At 42.0% G+C, this 26,363-nt stretch overlaps 1 pseudogene; it reads left to right on the forward strand.

Moving 5' to 3' along the window:
* Positions 1-4,036: 4,036 nt before the first annotated feature.
* LOC149991207 (uncharacterized) lies at positions 4,037-5,467 on the forward strand (annotated as a pseudogene).
* The last annotated feature ends 20,896 nt before the right edge of the window (positions 5,468-26,363 follow it).

The raw sequence follows: 26,363 nt of genomic DNA on the forward strand, positions 1-26,363 counted from the left end.
GAAAAGGTTTCATTTCAGGTAATAGATAATAAGCCTAGTAATCAATGTATGTAAAAGCTATTGCTTCAGGACATAAATGTATGACCCACCTTGCCTCCAGGACACCATAGCAGCTCCACCTTTGTGCCTCAGGAAGACTGCAAGCAATCAAGATGTTATCTAAGCCATTGTACTCCAGGGTGAGATGACCACTGCCCAAAAGAGATAAAACCCACAGCCCAGGGCACAGTTAAAGACTACCACCCAGGGCACAAAAACTACTAGGCAGGAAACAAACACCACCACCCAGGACACAGATGAAAGAATGCTGCAGCTTTTATCTGATTAGTTTTTTCCCTGAATTCCAAACCCCTTACCCACACTTTTCTTCTCCTTATAAAAAGGGTCAGTTTAAAATGGAATTTAAGATGGTCTGTTAGGGTACAAACCTGCCATCTTCTCAGATCACTGACCACCTGAATAATGCACCCATAAAGATTCAATCTGTCTCTGCTTATTGGGTCTGGTAGGTGACAGGCAGCATGAATGCCAGCATTTCTGGTTTCATATTCTGGCGACTACACTCCAGGACAGACTTTGGGAATCTCTGGTAAGTCTGGATATTTGCCATGGAGTGCCACTGGCTGCCTGGATTGGGAGGGGCCGGGGTGCAGATTTGGAGATTCACTAGCAGCTGCCAAGTGATTTCACTTGGGGACTCTCCTCCTCTGACTCTCAGCACCTCCCATCATCTTCATTTTGTATTGAATCACTGTGCTTTTTGGTTCAGGTTACAATCCCAGGTCACAACTAAGATCATTAGGAATTAAGGTGCCATCTGGTTTACAGAGCTCTGTCTGACAAAAAGGTGCCTTTCGTTTTAATTAAGGTGCTGTCTGGTTTAGAGAACTCTGTCTGGTTAAAAGGTGCCTTCTGATTTAATTAAGGTGCTTCTGGTTTTTGTGATATTATAGAGCTCTGGTAGAATGGGGGGAAAGCCTCTGTTCCAGGAAGTGGCCCTTTGGGGAAATTTTTGGCTGATTGGTTGGCCTATGCTTATAAACCTATGACTAAAAAGAAAGTAGTTTTTGTTGTAACACTGTTTAGCTTATGTATTGTATAATGGAGAATCAGGACAGCACTGGCCACTGAATGTGTCCTTAAATTACTGTATTATACTGTAACTAAAGTTGTTTTGTCAAAGATCAGGGAAGTGAGACAAAATGTCTTACCTAGAAACTTCCATGAGTTTACATAATAAAGATACAGGATTAGAAGGAAATAGATTAATGGTCCAGAGAAAAGGGAATTTGCCTGTGAAAAACAGCAGAAGCTCAGAGGAGAGGGACCAGGAAGATCTATATATTATGGCTGCTGTGAGCATGATCAGGGTTCCCATGGCCCCTCCAGCCCTGAGGAACCTTCCTCCTTACTCAGCTGAGGGAAGTGAAGAAAGTGAGCCTGAACTGGTCTCACCATCTTGAACCTGTCAGAGAACCAAATTTGGGGGAGGAAAAGCCCCTACTAGGGTAGGGCAATACCCTTTGTGAAAACTTCCAGTGGGAGTAGGGCCAAAGGGCAGCCTGCCGGATGTTATTGGGCACATAATCCATTTTCTACATCAGATATGTTAAACTGGAAAGACTCTGAAAGGACCAGAGTATATCACTTTAGAATGGATGGAGTGCACCCAGGCTTTTGAGGCCCTGAAGGTGCACCTGGCTTCTACAACAGCCTTGGAAACCCAAACCTACTAAAGCCCTCTCAGTTATATATTCATGAAAGGTAGGACATTGCCCTAGGACTCCTCACCCAAATGCTTAGTGACATTTCACAACCCCTTGTTTACTTGTCAAGGAAACTAGATCACACTGTCCAGGAGCATCCAGCCTGCTTGAGAGCTGTGCCAGCCACCTGCAAGTTCTTACAGAAAGCTGAAAATTTTCCTTGGAATAGCCTACCACCATTTATGCACCCCACCAAGTGTTGAGCCTGCCAGAGCAAAAGGAAAGTTTATGCCTTACTGCTGGAATAATGGGCAAGTACCAAGCCATTCTTCTCAACACTCATAACGTCTCCCTGAAAACTGTAAGTTAAATCCTGCCTCTTTTCTCCCAGAGCCTTATTACTTGGCTGTGCTAATACATGACTGTGCTGAAGTTTATTCTAGCAGAATTAATTTATAGGACCATTTTCCAGAAGAGGCAGACTGGACTCTATATGCAGATGGAAGCAGTTTTATGGACAAAGGAAACAGAAAGGCTGGTTATGCAGTTGTGACTGTTGAAGTAGTGTAGGCCAAGGCCTTGCCACCAGGAACCTCTGCCCAGAAAGCTGAACTGGTTGCATTGAGGAGGGCACTGGAATTGTCACACAAAAAGAAAGTGGATGTATATATCAACTCAAGGTAAGCTTTCCTAATTTTGCAATCACATGGTTCCAACTGGGAGGAAAAAGAACTATTAACCTTCAATAAAAAGGAGATTAAGCATGCAGCAGAAATTTTAAAATTATGAAAGGCTGTTCAGGTACCTTTACAGGTGGCAGTTATGCACTGCCCAAGGCATCAGAAAGGGAACATCGAGTGGCTAGGGGAAACAATCTGGCTGATCAAGCAACAAAAGAGGCTGCTAAAGGAATGTTTATAATGCCTTTGGTACTTATTCTAGACTTGTCAAATTTGACCCTGAATATTTGACTGCAGACTTAAAGGAAGCTGAGAGCTGGAGTTTTAATCAAGAAGGAGCTGATAGTGGATGAAGAAGAAATAAGAAAGGAGTTATACTGCTTCCTGAATATTTAGTAGAGCCAGGCACTATGTAAGGGACTCATTAACCACATATACTAAACAGTGGCTTACAAGTCCTGGAGTTTCTAAAGCCATATGAAAATTAATTGCTAGATGTGTTCTGTGTCAGAAGAACAACCCCAAGAAAGACAGATCCCCATAAAAAAATAAATAAATAAATAAAAAATAAAAAAAAGAAGAAGAAGAAGAGAAACAATACCAAGGGCAGAACCAATTTGAGGACTGGCAAATAGACTTTACCCAGGTGCCAGGGATTTAAGGATGAAAATATCTGTAAGTCTTTATTGACACCTTTTCAGGATGGGTAGAAGCCTATCCTACTTGAATGAAGAAATCCTCAGAGGTACTAAAAGACTTACTGAAGGAAATAATTCCTTGCTTTGGCCTACCCAGCAGCATCCAAAGTAATGGACCTGCTTTTGTTTCATAAATTACACAGAAGGTTAGTAAATTTTTAGGAATCAAGTGGAGACTCCACACAGCACGGAGACATCAGGCTTCTGGAAAGGAAGAGACAATGAATCACACCTTGAAGGAAACTATAGCCAAGCAGTGTCAAGAAGTTCATCTGTATTGCCCTGCTCAGGATAAGGGTGGCTCCTCAAAGTAGGATTCATTTGAGTCCTTATGAAATTGTGTACAGGTGACCGTTTCAGGCTATGATTCAGGTGGGAGATATGTATGTAGATCAAGAAATGAAGGTAAAGAAATATGTACAACAGTTAAGTCAGACCTTAGCTGTAATAATGACCTTTCTTGTATTAGGGACCTCTCCCTATAGGTGGGCTACATTTCTTTGAGCCTGGAGACAAGGTGCTACTCAAGACCTGGAAGACAGGATCTCAAGAGAGCCAACTAAAGGAAAAGTGGATTGGACCTTGGGACGTACTCCTCACCACCCCAATTGCAGTAAAATTGGCAGCTATAAAACTTTGGATTTAGGCCCTGGCTGCTGTGGCTCAGTGGATTGAGCATTGGCCTGCAAGCCAAGTGTCACTGGTTCGATTCCCAGTCAGGGCACATAATTAGGTTGCACGTCAGGTCCCCAGTTGGGAGCGTGAGTGAGAGGCAACCACACAGTGATGTTTCTGTCCCTCTCTTTCTCCTTTCCCCTCTCTCTAAAAATAAACAAACAAACAATTAAAAAAAAAAACAACTTTGGATTCATCACACCCAAGTAAAGAAAGCACTGGAAGAACAATGGACCACTGAACTGCAAGAAGACCTGAAGGTCATCTTTTGTAAACAATGATTTATGTTCTTTTCATTACTTTTTGTTTAACCCCATCTTATGGACAACTTATCCCTTTCAAAAAAGATGAAAGTGTTTGGGTATATTTAGCAAAACATGTTCTAAACATTTCTTATTTTTGTCTTGCAGGAGGAACTTATGTTGAACAAACTTTCACTTCACATCATGTAGATGTTCATACTCCCTTAGAAAGCCTGAGAAATTATATTGTGTTTGAGTATATTAATAAGAAAATGACCTACTCTGATATTTATAATTGGGCACAGGGAAATGTTTTCCTTAAAGGTCACTAATGTAGCCCCAGCTAGAGAGTGTGTAACTTTTGTTAACTGTACTAAAATCTGTTTTGTGCTTTCAGCAGATGTGAAGATGAATTGCACCACCACCACTAATGTGTCTTATGCTTTTGCTCATGTTAAATTGCCTGCAGGATGGTTTCTAATATGTGGAAGCACTGCTTATTCCTGTGTTGCAGCAAACAGTTCCGGGGACCATGTTCTCTGGGAAGACTGGCGGTGTTCATGCTTCAGAAGCCCCCATCCCACACAGCTCAATGGGAACTCTCCCTTGCACCCGATTGTAACAGTGATTTACACCTTTTTAACCCTGCTAAATATGTATCTTTGACTATATTTGTAATGCCAGACATGGTAACCTATTTGAATGTGAAAATAAGTAGGTTGGCCTGTGCTATGGCAAAAGCTTTGAATGCCACCTCACAAGCCATCAGCGCCATTAGTCAAGAACTAGGACAAGTTAGAGAAGCAGTATTAGAGAATCACACTGCTATAGACTATCTCTTTTTAAGACATAATCATGGATATGAAGAATTTAAAGGACTCTGCTCTTTCAACCTGACTGATAAATCACAGCTCATAGAGCATAAAATAAAGCAAATAAATGAAGTAGTATCCAACATAAACCAAAGAGAGGGATTCTTTGGTATTGATTTTTCTAAACTAATCTGGTTGCCTAGTATTACTGGTCTTAGAGAGGCATTTTCTTTTTCTTTTGTTTTTCACCTTTTCAGTACTGTAGCTTGTTGCTGCTTACAATGCATCACCATATGTATGTATATCTGCATTTAAGTATATTCCTAAGCCTCCTACCAGACAGTCTAATGCTAAAATATATGCAAAATAAGCACTTCCATATGAAATTGATCTCATAGAAATATGAAAGTTTAAATTAACAGTGGGGAAATTTGGGGGCCTCAAATGTTGGAAAAAGTTAAGTTTTAGGTAATAGATAATAAGCTTAGTAATCAATGTATGTAAAAAGCTATTGTTTCAGGAACTGAAGGTATGACCCACTTTGACTCCAGGAGACCATTAAGCAGTTTTGCCTTTGCCCCTCAGGAGGACTGCAAGCATCTGAGCCATTATACTCCAGGCCACAAAGACTACTATTGCCCAGGACACAGATGAAAGAATGCTGCAGCTTTATCTGATTAACTTTTTCCCTGAATTCCAAACCCCTTACTTACACTTTTCTTTTCCTTATAAAAAGGGTCTGTTTAAAATGGAATTTAAGATGGTCTGTTAAGGTACAAACCTGCCATCTTCTCAGACCACCAACCATCTAAATAAAGCACCCATAAAGATTTAATCCCACCTGGCTGCTGTGGCTCAGTGGATTGAGTGTCGGCCTGCGAGCCAAGTTTTGCTGGTTCAATTCCCAGTCAGGGCACATTACTAGGTTGCACGTCAGGTCCCCAGTTGGGGGTGTGAGTGAGAGATAACCACACAGTGATGTTTCTCTCCCTCTCTTTCTCCTTTCCCCACTCTCTAAAAAAATAAATAAATAAAAATAAATAAATAAATAAATAAATAATTTTAAAAAAAAAGATTTAATCCCTGTCTCTGCTTATTGGGTCTGGTAGATGACAAACAGCATGAATGCCAGCTTATCTGGTTTCAACATGAATGCAAGAAACTAAGTGCATAAAAATAACTAAACCCTGAGGAAATAGTTAATAAAGAAAACAAAGACAATTTTAAAATAAATGTCATTATTATTCTCTAAAAGCTTAAGAGGGTAACACATCCACTAAACAAGAGCAGTTCTTTTTTTAATTAGAGAAACTAGTTACTTTGAACTAATAATCATTATTGTCAAAAATTTCAGTAGAATGATTAAATAGCAGAAAGATAATATATGTATCACAAATTAGTGAACTGGAAGATTAATTGGTGGCATTCTCCCCAGATCTGATGTCAAAAAAAAAAAAAAAAAAAAGGATAGGAAGATTATGGCACAAAATTTAGGAGACTTGATGGGCAGATCTAAAAAGAGCAAATGTCTATCTAATAGGAGTCCCAGAAGGAGGACACAGAGAGAATGGAGACAACAAAATAATGCTGAACTAAGTTCCCTTGAATTAAATAAAGATTTAATATACAAAGTGATTAGATAGTATTGATTTGAGGGAAATATATCTATATAAATTGGAAGGGTTTGATTTGGTTAGCAAAACTAGAATGTTTCAAATTGGTAGATCAAGAGGGATCTAAAGAGAAAGAGATAAGTAGGCTGCAATGTGTACTTATTCCTGAGACCAAGACAAGCCAAGAACACAATTGGAGTTCAACTTGAGTGTCTAAGCAAGACTTATCAGAGCCAGTTGTTCTGATTTTAGGCTCATTCTTTATGTGAATTATATCACAGTGAGAAGTGCCATATGTAAGTAAAATAACGATAACTAGGGGGAGAAATTCATATGATCTACAGTATTCTCTCACTTATCACGGGTATTAAATTCTAGACCACCGCCCCCACGATAGGTGAAAATCCATGAAGAAGGAACCTTACATTTATTTTAGTATTTACAGTGTATATATTTTAAGGCTTTATAAACCCTTCCTACACACTTATAAACCATTCCCAGTCCCTTATTAAGTGTTTCCACTTCCTTATTAACCTTTTCCACACTTTTATAAACACTACTTATGTTCTTAAACATATTCTACACTCTTAAACCTATGTAACTTTAACAACATACATATACAGTACCACGAAATCCTGCGATATAGCAAAAAATCTGCGATAAATAATTAAGTATATTTTTTTAAATCCCACGATACAGTGAGGCCGCGATATGTGAACCGCGATATAGAGAGGGACTACTGTATATTACTTCCCCTTAGAGGAAGATCACAGCAAGAGGTTTGGAGGAAATGATACAGTAGAGAGAGGAAAAAATAACATAGGTGTATTCTGGGGCTAAATATAAAGGATTTACTGGGCCTATGGGGGCATATACATAAATAGTTCCTCTTTCTACACAGATAGGGCTTACAGAACAAATCTTGCTGAAACTTAGAACCTGGGATAAAAGGGCAACATTGTAAGGTAATTTACAACTGCATAGACCATGAAAGAACTCCAGAGGGATTTATCATCAGAGGTATATGTAACATTTCATTTCTAGATTGTAAAACTGTAGACAAGGGATTTATCTTTACCCTAGTGAGATTTATTTATTTTCCAAAAGGTTATAGTAAGAACACCAGATTCAACCCAAGAAAGGATTTTCTCCCTCCTTTCAACAGGGACAGCACCCTCTCTCTTCTATATAATTGCCCAGATTTACGTCTTCTGCATTCTTTGCAGGCAATATAAATTCAGTTTGTGTAGGGTGACATCCAACTCTCATCTTGTCATGCCAAGTGTAAGAAATTGGGGCACAGGAGAACTACAAAGTTATTTGCTTGAAAGTAAGTAAGGATTAATCTACTCTGCCCCAGAAATCTTGTATGTGCATTCAGGATAATATTAATAAATAGGGATATTACAACTTAGCTTGCAAACTCTGGACCTTCTTCACATCTCATTTAATGGTTACAGTGAGTATAAATAAATCAGATGTTTGTGCACTAATATTACTTCATGTGTTTTACCAAATACTTTTCTACAAGGGAGGAAATCCCAGAGATGGAAGACAAGAGATATGAGAGATATTAGGAGATATCATTTTCCTCCTAGCTTTTGTGGATTTCCTTGGATAAATAATAATTGTGGTACCCTTCTGTCTTGATCACTCAACATGTTCCTAGTTGCCACTAAGGAGAACCATGCTCATCCAGAGTCAGAATGGGTAGAATGGCCAAGAGACAGTACAGCAGAAATGAGAGACTGTATTGAAGAGAAGACAAAAGACCAAACAGCATTGGGCAGGCTAGCTTCCATTATGCTGTGGTAGTAAACTGCCTGCAACCACACAGCATAACCCATCAAAGTTTATTTCCTTTTCAAACTATGTGTCCATTGCAGGTCAACCAGTGACTCTGTTCATTATAATCACTCAGGGACCCACACTGATGGAGAGTTCATCACAGTACCTAATCACATGATTGCACATTGGCTCTTAAAACTTGTCTTTGGGTGAAATATACAACTTTGGTTAACTTTAGTTAACATTTCTTGGGCAAAGCAAATCATGTGGCAACACCTAAATTCAAAGAGTAGGGAAGAGTAATCCTGAAACATAGTGAAATAATTATTCTCTCTACCTTAATTCTAGTCTGTGTTTCTTCCATGGCCTTCAGTCTAGTAGCTCCTGCCTCAATATACTAATTAACTAGAGGGATTCTGCTTGAGGCTTGAGCAGCCCCTTATCAGACGGCACCTTTCTCTGAAGACACAGGAAAATATACACAAAGTAATGACTGTTTTTCAAAGATTACAGGAGTCTCCAGAATCAGGCTCAAATTAGTGTGGTTCAACAAACCCATCGGGAACAAAGGTATTTAGAAATTTTATGCTCTTCCTTGGATCCTTTTTTGGGTGCCTAGCTGTCTAGCTGCCTATGGCTCTCATCTACTTTCTGCTTTACCCCTCCACCCATGCCTTGACATAAAATATGCCTGAGTTCCAGACTCCCTTCAAATAGATTTGCAGAAGCCATAAGGACCCCCATCTTCTCCAGCTGAGTCTTCTCAATCAATAAACCTTCCCTGACTCCAAACTCTGAAATATTGGATTTTCTTTTGAAGCATGAAAGGTTTGTGAGTACCAGAATAACCAGGTGAAACAAAACTTTGCCCAACCTGGGTTACATCAGTTAAGATTGTCGTATGAAAGAGACATTAATGATTATTTCTCATAAGTCATGATATTTCAGATTATCTTTGTTACAAGAGCTTGAGTTTACCACAGATATATGATAGAGACATAGATAATAGATATTTAGATATAAAAAAATAGAGCTTTGTACCAAAACTACACAAAATATATATGAGACATTTGCAAAAGTTGATGATATACTAGGGCACCAAAAATTCCTCGATTTCCCTAAATAGAAACATACAAGCCATATTCTTGCACCATAATGGACAACAAAACTGACAATAAGGTAGATGGATAGATTACAGATAAGGGGTAGAAACATAGATGATTGATAAATAGATAGGTAGATAGATATGTAGATTGACAATACCACTATCCTTTTAAATAACTCTTGAGTAAAGAGGAAATAAGAAATAAAATATTTGAATATGTATCGAAGACAATGATATCATGACATACAAATACTCTAGTATGCATGCAAATAAAAACATTCACAGAAAATTTATAGTCTTAAATGCATTCGTTAGAAATTATTTATAATGCATGAAACACTGAAATTTAATAAATTAAATATTAATTCAAGAAGCTAAAGAACAATACTAACAGAAAAATATATAGGACAAAGGAAACAATCAAAATAATATAAGACACAAATGAAACAGAATATACACAAACAAGAAAAATAAATTTTATAAATGAACACAAACGTCAAGGTAGTTCTTTAAAAAATAAGACTTCCGGCCAAGATGGAGGCGTAGACAGACACGCTGCGTTTCCCTCCACAACTAAGAAGGAATACAACTACCTCAAAACTAGAAACAGACCCACCCAGTCTGGGAACGAGGGCAGGGGCAGCAGCTAGATGGGTGCCAGTCTGGTGTGGAGGTGGGAGAAGTGCCTGGAAAAGGGGTGAGTGCTGGGAAAGAAGCATTGTTTGTTCTCAGACCCCTCCCCCACATACAGCGCCTCAACATGGTAAAACAGGTTGCGACCTGTTACTGACGAATGCCTAAGGCTCCACCCCTTACAACATAGTAGGAGCCACAGCTCTACCTTGGACACGGAAGCAAACAAACACAGAAGACTTCCAGCCAAGATGGAGGCCTAGACTGACATGCTCCATCTCCCTCTACAGCTAAGAAGGAATACAACTACCACAAAACCAGAAATAACCAGAAGTTCCAGAATATAAATGGAAGTCCAACATATGAAGTTATAAAGAAATGGTGCTCATCCAGACAGCTAAGAGGGGCAAAGCCAGAAAGGAGAGTTCAAGCTGTGCTGTCCGTGGCAGCAGCAACGATGGAGGCAGGATAGCAATAAGCACAGACACCCGTATTTAGCGGGAGGTGAGAAGCGCCTGGGGAGTACCTCTGGCTGCAGACCAGACCCATCAGCTTGTGATTCTAAAGCCGGTGAAGGCAGACCTCCATTGCCTTGGACTGTGAGGCCCAGATGGGGTCGGGACAGAGGAGGAGGCGGGACAGAGGAGGAGGCTCCTGGTCTCTCAGCAGAGAGTGAATGGAAGGAACCCATCTAGGACCCCCACCCCCGCAGAAAACACCACAGTGTGGTGAAACGGGTCGCTGGTTGTGACCAGTGCATGGGGCTCCATCTCCTATAGCATAGGAGGTGTGACAGCCCTGCCCAGGAAGCAAAGGTAAACACAAAACGGTCAGGATGGCACAGATCATGATAGAGATCCTGGTGACACAGCTGACAAGACAGCAAATATCTAATCTAATGGCTCAGCAGATAGAAAATCTTTCTGAGGTACAGTTCAGAGCTTTGGTTATAAAAATGCTTTCAGACCTAACAGCAGCTCTTAAACAAGACGGGGAAGGAATGAAGTCTAGTCCTGCTGAAATGAACAAAAACACATACGAAACTAGTGGTGAGGGCAAGAAAACCAGGGATCAAATCAACAAATCAGAACATAGGGAAGGAACAAACAGTCAACCAGTGCAGAAAAGGAAAACAAGAAGTGAGGAAAATGAGGTGAGGCTCAGAAACTTATCGGACAACTATAAGCGGGCCAACATCCGAATCATAGTGCTGCCAGAAGGTGAAGAAGAACTAGAAATTGAAAAATTATGTAAAAAAATAATGAAGCAGAACTTCCCAAACTTGGGGAAGGAAATGAACTTACAGGTCCAGGAAGCACAGAGAGTTAAAAAAAACTGGACCCAGGGAGAACCACACCAAGACCATTATAATCAAAATGTCAAAAATTAAGGATAAAGAGAGAATCTTAAGAGCAGCAAGAGAGAAGAGAATTACGTACAAAGGTGTGGGGAACTAAAAAGTTCCTCGGCTAAAGTCTTGCTGACCAGCATCCTAAAGTTCTGCTTGGCATGGCCTCATTATCCCATAACAGTTGTCTGCTCCTAATTAAGGGCAACTTCCCTCTTTCTCTTCTTGGGAGTTGCTGTCCTTCATCTTAACTCTTATCTGTTAGATAAATGCCCCAGCTGCAGCTGCGCTCCTCCCTAGTGAAAAATTCCTCCTCTCCTGAGCTATAAGAATGCTGTTTTTACTAAGAATAAACGAGACTTGATCAGAGCACTGTCTTGTCTCCATTCTTTGTGCCTCTTGCCCCTTTCTCATCCTCACTCCCCCTCTAGGGTCCTCGTTGCTCGACCTGCGGGACGGGTCAAGTGGCGCCCAACGTGGGGCCCGAGAACGGGGGACTCAGTGAAGGACGCCGTTCGAGAAGCCGGCCAAGTAGAGAAGAGGAAAAGGCTACGCGGGAACCTGCCGCGCTGACCTCACCTCAGTAAGTGAACGGCGATCATGGGGCAAGAAATGAGCCGACATGAGCTTTTTGTTGAACAGCTCCGACAGGCATTAAAGGCACGAGGAGTAAAGGTTAAAGTAAAACAGTTGCTGAAATATTTTGATTATATCAAAGACTTATGTCCCTGGTTTCCCACTGAAGGGAACATTGATCCACAACGGTGGAAAAGAGTAGGGGATGCCTTAAAAGACTTTTATGATACGTTTGGTCCGGAGAAGGTTCCTGTAACCGCCTTCTCTTATTGGAATCTAATAGATGAACTCTTATCTCAAAGACATAGTGATCTGGTAGTAGCTAATGTAGTAAAAAAGGGTCAATATATCTTAAAGACAGATCATAAGGAGGAAAGTAGAAAAAATAAAGGAAATGACAGCCGAGAGGAGGATAATTTAATATCTCTTGAAAATGACGGTGAGGACAAAGTAGTTAAACCGAAAGAAAAACAGGACAGTCCGAAGTATAAGCCGTCAGAGTTTCAGATTACAGAAGGGGGAGCTGCGGCACCTAAAGAAGTGTCGGTGAAATCAAAAAAGAAGTCATATCCAGACCTATCAGAATATACTGCAAATCATTCTGATGAGGGAGAGGTTAATTGGGATCACTTGGCAGAAGAGGCAGCCAAATACCATAACCCTGAATGGCCGCCTCTGAAAACAAGGCCACCGCCCTATATCTCACCCTCCGCTCCCCCTTCTGCATACCCTGTTATTAATCCTCGAGAAGAACTGAGGAATAAAATTGAATATTTAAAAGAACAAATACAATTAGAAAAGGAGCATCAGGAATTAATAAGACAATTAGAGGGGCTAAAAATAGGAAAGCAAAGAAAAGAACTTGAACCCTCTGTAGAGGGCCCCCAAAGCCAGAGGCCCCCAGTCAGAGGAGCGGCCCCCAAACCCAAACAAATCTATGGGGCAGTAAGCTTTGTTCCATCAACCAGCAATCCGTTTCAAGCCTCCTCAGAGCCACAGCAGGAAGCGCAGGATTGGACCTCAGTTCCTCCACCCATACAGTATTAACCCCAGAAATGGGGGTTCAGGCTCTTCCCACGGGAATATTTGGCCCTCTTCCCGATAATACCTTTGGTTTAATAATAGGCCGCAGTAGTTCAACCATGAACGGTCTGCAGGTCCTCCCAGGAGTCATAGATAATGATTTTGCCGGAGAAATCAAGGTCATGGTTTCCTCCCCTAAACATATTAACACCATTGCTTCAGGCCAAAGATTTGCACAATTACTGCTCTTGCCTTTACTCTCTACTGCCAATACTGCCGTCTCGCAGTACAGAGGTGATCGTGGATTTGGGTCCTCTGACGTTTTTTGGACTAAAATTATTTCAGCACAAAAGCCCACTATGCTACTATGGCTAGACGGCAAGGAGTTCTCTGGCCTAATAGACACTGGGGCAGATGTTACAATTATAAAAAGAGAAGATTGGCCTGAAGCCTGGCCCTTAGACACAACCATGACTCACTTAAAGGGAATAGGACAAAGTCAGAACCCTGAGAGAAGCTCTAAATTATTAACTTGGAAAGATCAGGAGGGAAATCAAGGTACCATCCAACCATATGTTATAGCCGGTCTACCTATAAATCTTTGGGGAAGGGACCTCCTATCTCAAATAGGGCTAATAATAGGAAGTCCCAACACCACGGTCACCGCCCAAATGTTAAGAGCAGGATACATACCAGGTCAGGGACTAGGAAAGAATAGCACAGGTATAACGGCACCTATAAACACTCCTCCAAAAAATGACAGAGCAGGTTTAGGCCATTTTTCTTAGGGGCCATTGACACTCCTGTGGCCCATGCTGAAAAAATTACTTGGCTCTCCGATGAGCCGGTATGGGTCGATCAATGGCCTCTTACTAGTAAAAAATTGCTAGCCGCACAACAGTTGGTACAGGAGCAACTCGAGGCTGGCCATATTGTCCCCAGTAACTCTCCATGGAACACCCCTATTTTTGTTATCAAAAAGAAATCAGGCAAGTGGTGATTACTACAAGATCTAAGAGTAGTGAATCGGACTATGGTGCTCATGGGAGCCCTACAGCCAGGGCTCCCTTCACCCGTCGCCATACCATTAGGCTATTTCAAAATAGTCATAGATTTAAAAGACTGTTTTTTCACCATTCCCTTGCATCCGGAAGATCAAAAGCGCTTTGCGTTCAGCCTGCCAGAAACAAATTTTAGGGCACCCATGAAAAGATTTCAGTGGCGTGTCCTGCCCCAAGGGATGGCAAATAGTCCTACTTTGTGTCAATCTTTTGTAGCCACAGCTCTACAATCTATAAGAAACCGCTGGCCTAACATGTATATAATACATTATATGGATGATATATTAATTGCAGGCAAGACAGGAACTGAAGTTTTAAAATGCTATGATGAAATGCGCATTGCTCTGCAAAACAATGGTTTAGAAATAGCTCCTGACAAGGTACAACTCACTGACCCGTACAATTATCTAGGTTTCCAATTAAGGGGGTCCCAAGTTTCTTCTCAAAAATTAGAATTAAGATTAGACAAACTTAAGACACTGAATGACTTCCAAAAACTTCTAGGTGACATCAATTGGTTAATGCCCTATTTGAAAATCAGCAAAGGGGAACTTAAGCCACTATATGATATCCTTCACGGGGACGCTAATCCCACATCCCCCCGTGAACTCTCCCCTGAAGGGAGACAGGCTATACACAAGGTTGAACATGCTATTCATTCCCAGGCTACTACTTTTATAAATTATGACAAACCTCTAAAATTTATTATATGTAAAACAACACTCTCCCCTACAGCTGTATTTTGGCAAACAGCACCTCTTATGTGGATCCATCTACCGGCCACTCCTAAAAAGGTCATTGAACCATATTATCAATCTGTAACTGAGCTCATTATAAAAGGCCGTGATCAGGGTAAATGCTATTTTGGCAAGGAGCCAGACATAATAATCCAACCCTATAACCTTGATCAAATTAATTGGCTCATGCAATCTACTGATTCTTGGCCCATTTCTCTGGCTTCCTTTAAGGGGACGTTAGATAATCACTATCCTCCAGACAAACTCCTTAATTTCGCTAACAGGCATGAGTTTGTTTTTCCCCTACGCACGGCATCACAGCCGATAGCAAATGCCTTATTAGTATTCACTGATGGGTCGTCCACTGGCATAGCAGCTTACACATATCTAAATAAAGAGGTATCATTTATGACCAAAAGCACCTCTGCTCAAATAACAGAGCTGCAAGCAGTACTGGCGGTTTTTTCTGCTTTCCCCGACCGTCCGGTTAACATATACACTGATAGTGCTTACATTGCACACTCTGTACCCTTACTAGAGACGGCTGGCCAAATAAAGAGCACCTCCAATGCTGGAGAACTGTTTAGACAATTACAAAAATTAATCATTCAAAGGTTACATTCATTTTACATTGGACACTTACGTGCTCATTCCGGATTACCGGGTCCCCTAGCTGAAGGGAACGAAAAAGCTGATCTTGCCACCCGAACTCCCCAGGTCTCTCAATTATTTGTGGCCAATAACAGCATTCAGGACAAACTCGCTGCTGCACAAAATAGCCATCAACTACATCACCTTAATGCAAAAACATTACGTCTTATGCATCACATCACAAAAGAACAAGCTAGGCAAATAGTAAAGAATTGCCCATCATGTGCTATCCATTTACCAACCCCTCATCTAGGAGTAAATCCTAGAGGGCTAATTCCTAACGCTCTATGGCAAATGGATGTTACCCATTTTTCTGACTTTGGCAATCTTAAATACATACATGTTACTATAGATACCTATAGTGGATTCATTTTTGCTTCCCTTCAAACGGGTGAAGCCACCAAACATGTCATTAGCCATATGCTGGCCACCTTTGCAGTATTAGGATGTCCCCAACAACTAAAAACAGATAATGGGCCAGGATACATTAGCTCTAATTTCTCTCAGTTTTGCAAACGTCTCAACATCCAACACATTACAGGTATCCCTTATAATCCACAAGGGCAAGGAATAGTAGAAAGGGCAAATCAAACTCTTAAAATTACTTTAAATAAAATAAAAAAGGGGGAATGGTATCCCACGAGGGGGTCACCAAGAAACATCCTTTCCCATGCCCTCTTTATATTCAATTTTTTAAATTTAGATGCTAGTGGCCAGTCTGCAGCCACTCGCTTTTGGCAAACCGAAACTGAAAAGCAATTCGCTTCGGTCTTGTGGAAAGACCCACTAACTAATTCCTGGCATGGCACAGACCCAGTACTTATCTGGGGCCGAGGATCAGTGTGCATCTACTCTAAAGAAATGAAGTCCGCCAGATGGCTACTGGAATGTCTGGTTAAACAAATAAATAGCAAGTCTGACACAATAAATAACCACAACTAAACCCAGGGATAAGGATTTACCCTGAGGAAAATTTCCTTATTTTCTATTTCAGGACATGTTCAAGAAGAACGTAATCCTGCTGCTCGGGGTACTACTGCATTTTTGCCCAGACATAGAAGGTGGCCTTGGGGGGCCGCAAAATGGAGATCCCTACCTTGCATTATTCGGGCCCCCCTGCAGCTGTGGGGGAGGTATTGCCACCAATTACGCCACACCCAGTCACTATACCAAAATTGTAGATTGTGGCACAAAAAAGGCCTATCTCATATATGACATGACCTTTGCAGGGGTCTCTGAACAGAGGTGGTATTGTGTAAATAAGCCTCCTGTCATACCCGCTACCAATGACAAACCAGGAACATGTCCCAAGGAATGCACCACCATCTATAATCAGATGCATTCTACCTGTTATGAGTCAGTACAGGAATGTACCTCCTCTAATGTCATTTATTTTACTGCCATACTGCAAAAAGTGCAAAATGCTATTGACCAAGGAGATTGGGGGTCCAACCCTTCACCAATTGGGTCTACTAAGTATCTGCAGGCCTCTTGCCAAGGCACTGTTGGAAAGCCAGTATGCTGGCATAAGAAGGCCCCTGTACATGTTTCTGATGGTGGTGGTCCTCAAGATAGAATAAGAGAAATTGAAGTGCAAAAACAAATAGAACACCTCATAACAAGCCTGTATCCAAATATCAATTACCACCCTCTGGCGTTACCTAAACCACGGGGTATAGATCTAGATACCCAGACCACTGACATCTTGACGGCCACCCACCGAGCCCTTATCATCTCCAACCCCCAACTAGCTACAGACTGCTGGCTATGCATGACTTTAGGCACGCCTATGCCTCTAGCCATTCTTGCGGATATCATCACCTTTAATAAGTCTCATCAAAATTGTAGCCCCAGCTTGCCCTTTAGAGTACAGCCCATGTATTTTCCTGCTTCCCTCTGCCTCCAAGGTAAGTCTCAAAATAATAGCTTTGATATTCATGTTGGATTTGTTGAATTTGCTAACTGTAGTAGCATAGTGAACCATAGCAGCTCCCTCTGCCCAGGCAAAGGGCAGGTGTTTGTTTGTGGAGGAAATTTAGCATTTTCATCCTTGCCCAACAATTGGACAGGAATATGCATCCTAGCTACCTTATTGCCAGACATAGATATAGTTTCCGGAGATGACCCTGTTCCCATTCCCAGTTTTGACTACATTGCAGGTCGCCACAAAAGAGCCGTATCTTTCATCCCCCTATTAGTAGGGTTAGGTGTTTCAGGGGCATTGGCCACAGGGACAACGGGGTTAGGAATTGCAGTTCATTCCTACACAAAGCTCTCTAATCAGCTAATTGACGATGTTCAAGCTTTGTCCAGCACCATTAATGACATCCAAGATCAATTAGACTCCCTAGCTGAAGTAGTTCTCCAAAATAGGCAGGGACTAGACCTACTTACAGTAGAACAGGGAGGAATATGCTTGGCTTTGCAGGAACATTGCTGCTTCTACGCCAACAAATCAGGCATCATCCGAGACAAAATAAAGAAGCTACAGGAAGACCTAGTGAGAAGAAGAAAAGAACTCTTCAAAAATCCCCTGTGGAGCGGACTTAATGGAGTCCTTCCCTATCTCCTTCCACTGTTAGGACCTCTCATAGGGCTACTCCTGCTTCTATCCTTAGGACCTTTCCTTTACAATAAGGTGATGGCCTTTATCAAGCAACAAATAGATGCCATAAAAATGCAGCCAATACAGGTCCATTATCACAAATTGGAACAGGCTGAGACTGCAACTTACTATGATGCTCATACATGTAACTAATGCCTTGGTGAGCTGGACTGGACAGTCAATGACGGGCAACCGGAGACCACACGCATTGCCAGCCGCCACCTAAGACAGGTATCTGGCCAAAAAATGAAGCTGCCCTAGATAACCAATGACGGGTAAGGCAAGGTTAGCTCCGTGTGGCAATCTCCCGACCTAAGACAGGCGCAGTCCCTGCAAGGCTCTCAGATTAAATAAAATAAAAAAGGGGGACCTGTGGGGAACTAAAAAGTTCCTCGGCTAAAGTCTTGCTGACCGGCATCCTAAAGTTCTGCTTGGCATGGCCTCATTATCCCATAACAGTTGTCTGCTCCTAATTAAGGGCAACTTCCCTCTTTCTCTTCTTGGGAGTTGCTGTCCTTCATCTTAACTCTTATCTGTTAGATAAATGCCCCAGCTGCAGCTGCGCTCCTCCCTAGTGAAAAATTCCTCCTCTCCTGAGCTATAAGAATGCTGTTTTTACTAAGAATAAACTAGACTTGATCAGAGCACTGTCTTGTCTCCATTCTTTGTGCCTCTTGTCCCTTTCTCATCCTCACTCCCCCTCTAGGGTCCTCGTTGCTCAACCTGCGGGACGGGTCACAAAGGGGTCCCAGTAAGATTATTAGCAGATTTCTCAAAAGAAACTCTGCAGGCAAGAAGGGACTGGCAAGAAATATTCAAAGTAATGAAAAGCAAAAACCTACAACCACCACTATTACTCTGTCCAGCGAAGCTGTCATTCAGAATAGAAAGGCAGAGAAAGTGCTTCTAGGACAAAGTAAAACTGAAGGAGTTCATCAGATCCAAACCACTGCTATATGAGATGTTAAAGGGACTGGTTTAGAAGAAAGAGGATCAAAACTATGAACATTAAAATGAAAACTGTATCACAGCAACCAACAACAGAAGCTAGGGAATTGAAACAAACGCAGACTAAGTAGGCAACGAGATTGGGAAAAGAATTATAGGTATGGGGAACATTTTGGGGGGAGGTAAACAGGGAGGGGGAAGGGGGCAAAGGGAGGGAGATGGTATAGGAATTAAGAAGCATAGTAGGAGGGGGTGGAGTAGATGGGAAGATGTTGAGAAGAACTATATGCACAACCAATGGGCATGGACTAAGGGAGAGACAACTGGAGGGAGGAGGATCACTGAGTAGAAGGGAACAAAGGGAAAAGAAATTGGGACAACTGTAATAGCATAAACAATAAAGCATATTAAAAAAAAATAAGACAAACTTCTGGCAAGTCTTGAGAAAGAAAACTCAAACAGACATGAAAAAGAAGTGTCTTAGGAAATTTAAATCTTAAGATAATACAATGGACAATCACATTAAAATTACAGCAAAATACAGAGAAACCATCACTCAGAACCCTCAGAAATCAAGTTGAATGGAAGTCTGACAACTACAGAATTTAAAACCACATCTATTCAGACTGGAAAGAGGGGCAGAGATGTGGATCAAACTGACCCCAAATCAATGTGTAGTGGATTAAAACTCAGGAGGGCTATCTCTGGAGCAAGGTTTCCCAGCCCTACACCAGAATCCTCCAGGGTTCAAGTGGAAGGAAGAGAAATCCCCATAACTTCTGAGTGCAAAAATGAGCAGTGATTGAGTTCGTGGAAGAAACTTCTGGAGTCCCAACCAGTTCCCTTTAAAGAATCCACACACCAACTTACTCGGACTCACTCCGTCTGAGTGAGCTTCAGCACCTAGGAATCAGCTTGAAAGGCACCAGAGTCATACGGGAAGGAAGTGAGGTGTCTGAAGTCAAGCTGGGAGCTGGGAAACAGCTTTCTCCCAGACAGAAAGGTATGCAGAGGCCATTGTCTCATTTCTGAGCCTTCTCCCAATGAGCCACAGAGCCTGCAGGTGAGGGCTATATCTGAGACTCCATCAACCTGGATAACACTGTTTGCCCTGCCCTAGAGATCCCCTCAGACTTCTTCCCACCCAATTTACAAGCCCACCCAAGCTGTTAACCATGACTTTTCCATATGAATAGCTGGTCTTGGTTCATACTTCACAACTTCTTAAATCTTATCAAACAAGCAATTGCTGGCCTCAGTCAGTTTCCATCCCTCATACCACTTGCTAAGTGGCCCCAGGCCTGGCAATAGCAACAATCAGCCTAGACCAACAGCTTGGCTTCACCTGGAAATTCTCTAAGCTGAGCACAAGTAGCAGCCATCTCAGATTGCTTTATAGCTCAGGCAGGGTGGCCCTGGGCAGAAGACAGGTGGGGGCTGACCTTGGCCTGCACCACCCAGAAAACCCCAAGAGCCTGCACACCCAAGGGACAGCTACAGACCATGTTGAAGCACCTCCACCCTGCTCCTGCACAGCTGATCCCCCACGGAGGGCAGAGGTGGGTGGTCAGTGGTCACAATCAATACTTGCAACTGACTGGCCTGGGTAAATCCCTCCCATTGACCTACCAACAGCAATCAGGGCTCAACAAAAAAGGAGGGTTTACTCATTCCACATGGAGGGCACACCTCAAGTACCCAGCTTGGGTGATAGGGGAGGCTGTGCCACTGGACCCTACAGGACACCTACTACATTAGGCTATGTTACCAAGACAGGGAGTCATAGCAGATCTACCTGATACATAGAAAAAAAGAGAGAGGCTGCCAAAATGAGGAGACAAAGACACATGGCCCAAATAAAACAACAAATCAAAACTGCAGAAAAAGAACAAAACAAAATGCAGTTAAGAAATCTATCAGATGCAGAGTTCAAAACGCTGGTTATAAGAATGCTCAAAGAACTTAGTGAGGATCTCAACATCATAAAACAGATCCAAGGAGGTAAGATGGCGGAGGAGTGAGGAGAGGTTGCAGTTTCAGGCTCCCAAGACCCGTCTGTAGTTTGGACTAATTGCAGACAGAACATCTCAGCGAGCAGCTGGACAATGGCAGGAGTCGAGCCAAGGCACTGCTGGATTAGAGAAAATCCATCTGGGAACAACCAACCTGTTTAGTGAGGATAGCGGAGGAAAAGGGGACGAAACGGGATTCCTGACTGGGGCGGCTGCCCGAGCTGCGGCGGGAAGCACACAAAGGCTTTTTGGCGACCACAGGCTGCCCCAGAGAGGAGTCAGGCGGAGAGCAGATCTCTGCCGGCTGGCAGAGACGGGACTCGACCAAGTGGCATTGGCGCTGAAGGACAGGAGACAGCGTGCTGCCTGGCAAGTGAGAACATAATTCTCCTTTATATTTTTCTCTAGTGGACGGTGGAGAGGGGAGGAAAGTTTGTGGGTGGTAGGCCATTCTTGAGGAGCCCAGGCGCAGAGGCGCGCTCATCCACTCCCCAACCCTACCCTTGGGTCGCGGGGGCGCACATAGGGAAGTGCTCTCACTCACTGGCCCAGGTGCGCGGGGCCGTGAGCCCAGGCGTCCCTCGGACACTCCCCAATGGACATAAGATCAGTGCCCCAACGGGCACAGGGAGGGCCCACTGAACACGCAGAGGACCGTGCGCAGATACCCCTAGACAGCTCCCGTGGGCGCCGGGCCCCAGGCCGGAAAGCAAACCACTAGCGCAGGCTCTGTTTGTGCCCGCCCAGATGGGTGAGGGAAGGCGGGCGGCTGCAGCACGGGAACAGCGGGAGGCAACGACTCACGGACACTCACTTCCACTGAGCACAAGTGTCCGAGGCCCCGCCCTAAGAGGCGAGAGACCAACTCCCGGAGCTCGGCTCAGCGGGACTAAGGGCACGGGGCGGCGCGCGAGCGCGAAAACACCTCAGCCCGGGGACAATAGGCGCCAATCTCGGGGCAAGCTCTCGGGCCACCCGCGAGAGCAGGGATGCACACAGGGAAACCTCGGTGCGAACGCCGAACCACCGCGGCCCGGCAACAATAGGCGCCAATCCCGGGGAAAGCTCTCGGGCGCCCCCGCGCGGGCAGGGACGAGCGCAGGGACACCTCGGCGCGAACACAGAAACACCTCGGCCCGGCAACAATAGGCTCCAACCCCGGGACAAACTCTCGGGCCACCTGAGCGCGCAGGGGCACGCGTGCAAGGGCACCTCAACTGGCTCCAGCGGGCAGCAAGGGAGCGCGCCGTGCCGGCAACCGCGGGCGCGCGCCATTGCGGCAACTGCAGGCGCACACCAGTGCTGCAAGAAACAAGAACCTCTGACCTGCCACACTAGACCAGCTGCGGACGCAGAAAAAGAAGGCAACACACCAAGGCTAAAACGGAGTAAAAACATCGTTTTTTTTTTTCCCAATTTTTTTCTCCCTTTTTCTTTCTTTCTTCTTAATTCGTTCTTTTCTTTTTTTCTTTCTTTATTCTTTTCTTGGGTTTTTTTGAGGGGGATTTTTTTTAAGGGGTATAATTTATTTTTCTTTTCCAATTTTTTTCTCCCTTTCTCTTTCTTCTATATTCTTTCTTTTCTTTCTTTCTTTCTTTCTTCTTTTCTTTCTTCTATTTTCTTGGGATTTTTTTTGGGGGGGGGGTGTTTTTTTTTCTCCCCTTCCAAAAAGAATAACAAACTTTATCTCTAACGTGTTGCATATAACCTCTCCTTCTCATCCTTTCTCTTTAATCGTTGTTTATTCGTTTGTGTGTCTAGTTTAGCCCCCCTATCACTCTAAATAATTGAATATAATTACTATATAAACCCAATACAATACAATCCCACTTTCTTACTATATTATGCATTTTTCAATCCTTTTCTTCTATTTTTATTAACATAAAATGTAAATATTACCTACTGGCTTTCACAGTCTCAAATATTAGTAATCTATCACCCCCTCTATCAAAAATTATATTTTTCATACCCAAAAACAACTCTTATCTATTCTTCTTATAGTATAAAAGCTCTAATCTCTTTACATTTATATTAATACGGGCTCGTTGGCTGACGATAGCAGGATAAAGTGGGGAATACTTGTTGAGGGTGTGGGTCTCCTGCCCGGGCTGTGTGTTTATGTTTTTAACAGCATATCCACAAAAGAACTCAAGACAAAGCGGATAGAGTGACTCTCAACCACCTAGCCAGAAGGAAGATCCTATCAAAGAACACCTGAAATATAACCAAACAGCATAAACAAACGACATAAAGGGTAACTCAAGAACATCAGGCTCAGGATATCAAAGAGATTGCACCACTGAAACCCCCAGATCTCCCATAAAGAATCTCATACCACAAAGGAGGGAAGTCAAAGCAGACCATCCCCCCCCCAAAAAAAACAAATAAATAAATAAAAACAAACAAAAAGAATCCAACATGGTAAGATGCAAAAATAACTCCTCAATGAAAAGAAAAAAAGGAATCCTCAGAAAGAGAGATAGATGAAATAGACATAGCCCAAATGTCAGACATGGAATTCAAAACAATGGTGGTAAAGAAGCGCAATATACTCGACGTCCTTAAAATCAACTATGACAACCTTCAAGGAAGTTACCAGCAGCTCCAAGAAAATTACAGGGAACTTGCAGAGAACTACACCAGCATAAAAAAAGACATAGAAACTATCAACAAGAACCAGGAAGAACTTAAGAATGCAATCTCTGAACTGAAAAACACAGTAGAATCAGTCAAAAGCAGACTAAACGAAGCAGAGGATCGGATTAGTGAGTTAGAAGATAATGTAGAGAAAAACTCCCAGACAATAGAGCAAAATGAAAAAAGATTGAAAAAATATGAACAAGATGTAAGGGAATTACAGGATAGCATGATAAGAAATAATATCAGAATCATAGGAATTAGAGAGGGAGAAGAAAAGGACCATGGAATTGAAAAACTGATAGGAGAAATAGTGACAGAAAATTTTCCGAACCTGATGAGAGAAAAAGTTGTACAAGTTCAGGAAGCACACAGAGTTCCAATGAAGAGGAACTCCCAAAAACCCACTCCAAGGCACATCATAGTTAAAATGGCAACATTCCAAGACAAAGAGAGAATCCTAAAAGCAGCAAGAGAAAAACAGCAAATAACATACAAGGGAGCTCCGATAAGGCTATCAACTGATTTCTCAACAGAAACATTACAAGCCAGAAGGGACTGGTCAAAAATATTTCAAGCAATGAAAAACAAAGGCCTACAACCAAGAATATTCTACCCAGCAAGGCTCTCATTCAAAATAGAAGGTGAAATAAGGAGTTTCTCAGACAAAGGAAGACTGAAAGAATACATCTCCACCAAACCAGCATTGCAAGAGATGCTAAAGGGAGTGTTCTAAGAAAAAAGAAGAAAAGAACAAGAGAGCAGAGGAACAGAGGTACAAAGAGAAATGAATAAATACACGTCAATAATAACCTTAAATGTAAACGGATTAAATGCTCCCATTAAAAGACATAGGGTAACAGAATGGATAAGAAAACAGGACCCACATATTTGCTGTCTACAAGAAACACACCTGAAAACAAAAGATTTACACAGACTGAAAGTAAAGGGATATAAAAAAATATTCCAAGCAAACAGACCGGAAAAAAAAGCCGGGGTAGCAGTCCTCACATTAGACAAAAAGGATTTCAAAGCAAGGACAATAAAAAGAGACAAAGAAGGACATTTCATAATACTTAAAGGAACAATCCATCAAGAAGATATGACTTTGATAAACATATATGCACCCAACATAGGAGCACCCAAATACATAAAGCAAATACTAGAAGACCACAAAAAGGATATCAACAACAACATACTCATAGTAGGGGACTTCAACACTCCATTATCAACAATAGACAGATCATCCAAGCAAAGAAACACCAAGGATATACAGGCATTGAACAACACACTAAACCACATGGATCTAACTGATATATATAGAAATTTTCAGCCCAAAGAAGCAAAATATACATTCTTTTCAAGTGCACATGGGACATTTTCAAAGATAGACCACATGATAGGTCACAAAACAAGCCTCAACAAATTCAAAAAAATTGAAATCATATCAAGCATCTTTTCAGATCACAATGCCTTGAAACTAGAAATCAACCTCAGAGAAAAAAATCAAAGACACCCAAACTCATGGAGATTGAATAACATGCTATTAAATAATGAATGGGTTAACAATGACATCAAAGAAGAAATCAAGAAATTTCTAGAAACTAATGATAATGAGCAGACAACAACCCCAAACCTGTGGGACACAGCAAAAGCAGTCCTGAGAGGGAAGTTCATAGCAATACAGGCATATCTGAAAAGGATAGAAGAATCTCAAATAAAAAACCTAACCATAATGCTACAAGAACTAGAACAACAAAAACAAACAAAGCCTAGGGCAAGAAGAAGGAATGAAATCATCAAGATCAGAGCAGAACTAAATGACATAGAAACTAAACAAACAATCCAAAAGATCAACAAAACTAGGAGCTGGTTCTTGGAAAAAAAGGAACAAAATCGACAAGCCTCTAGCCAGTCTAATCAAGAAAAAAAGAGAGAAGACACAAATAAACAAAATCAGAAATGAAAGAGGAGAAATCACGACTGATACCTCCGAAATACAAAAGATAGTTAGAAATTACTTCTGATAACTGTATGACAAGAAATTTGACAATCTAGAACAAATGGAAAATTTCTAGAAACATACAACCTTCCAAAACTAAATCAAGAAGAAGTGGAAAGTCTCAACAGACCAATAACAAAAAAGGAAATTGAAACAGTAATCCAAAATCTCCCTGCACACAAAAGCCCTGGACCGGATGGCTTCACAGGCGAATTCTACAAAACATTCAGGGAAGAACTAACTCCTACCCTCCTCAAACTGTTCCAAAAAATCCAAGAAGAGGGGAAAATCCCCAACTCTTTCTATGAAGCCAGCATTATCCTAATCCCCAAACCAGGTCAAGACACAACAAAGAAAGAAAACTACAGGCCAATATCACTGATGAACATCGATGCTAAAATCCTCAATAAAATATTGGCAAACAGGATCCAGCAATACATCAAAAAGATCATACATCACGATCAAGTGGGCTTCATTCCAGGGATGCAAGGATGGTTTAATATTCGCAAATCAATAAATATAATACATCACCTAAACAGAATGAAAGACAAAAATCACATGATCATATCAATAGATGCAGAAAAAGCATTTGATAAAGTACAACACCCATTTATGATGAAAACACTCAGCAAAATGGGAATAGAGGGAGCATACCTTAACATAATTAAGGCTATCTATGAGAAGCCTGAGGCTAACATCATACTCAATGGACAAAAACTGAAAACATTCCCCCCGAACTCAGGAACTAGACAACGTTGTCCACTCTCTCCACTCCTTTTCAACATAGTGTTGGAAGTCCTAGACACAGCAA

This window comes from Furipterus horrens, unplaced genomic scaffold, assembly GCF_987537825.1.
Source record: "Furipterus horrens unplaced genomic scaffold, mFurHor1.1.pri manual_scaffold_17, whole genome shotgun sequence".
In the NCBI taxonomy this organism is placed as follows: Eukaryota; Metazoa; Chordata; class Mammalia; order Chiroptera; family Furipteridae; genus Furipterus; species Furipterus horrens.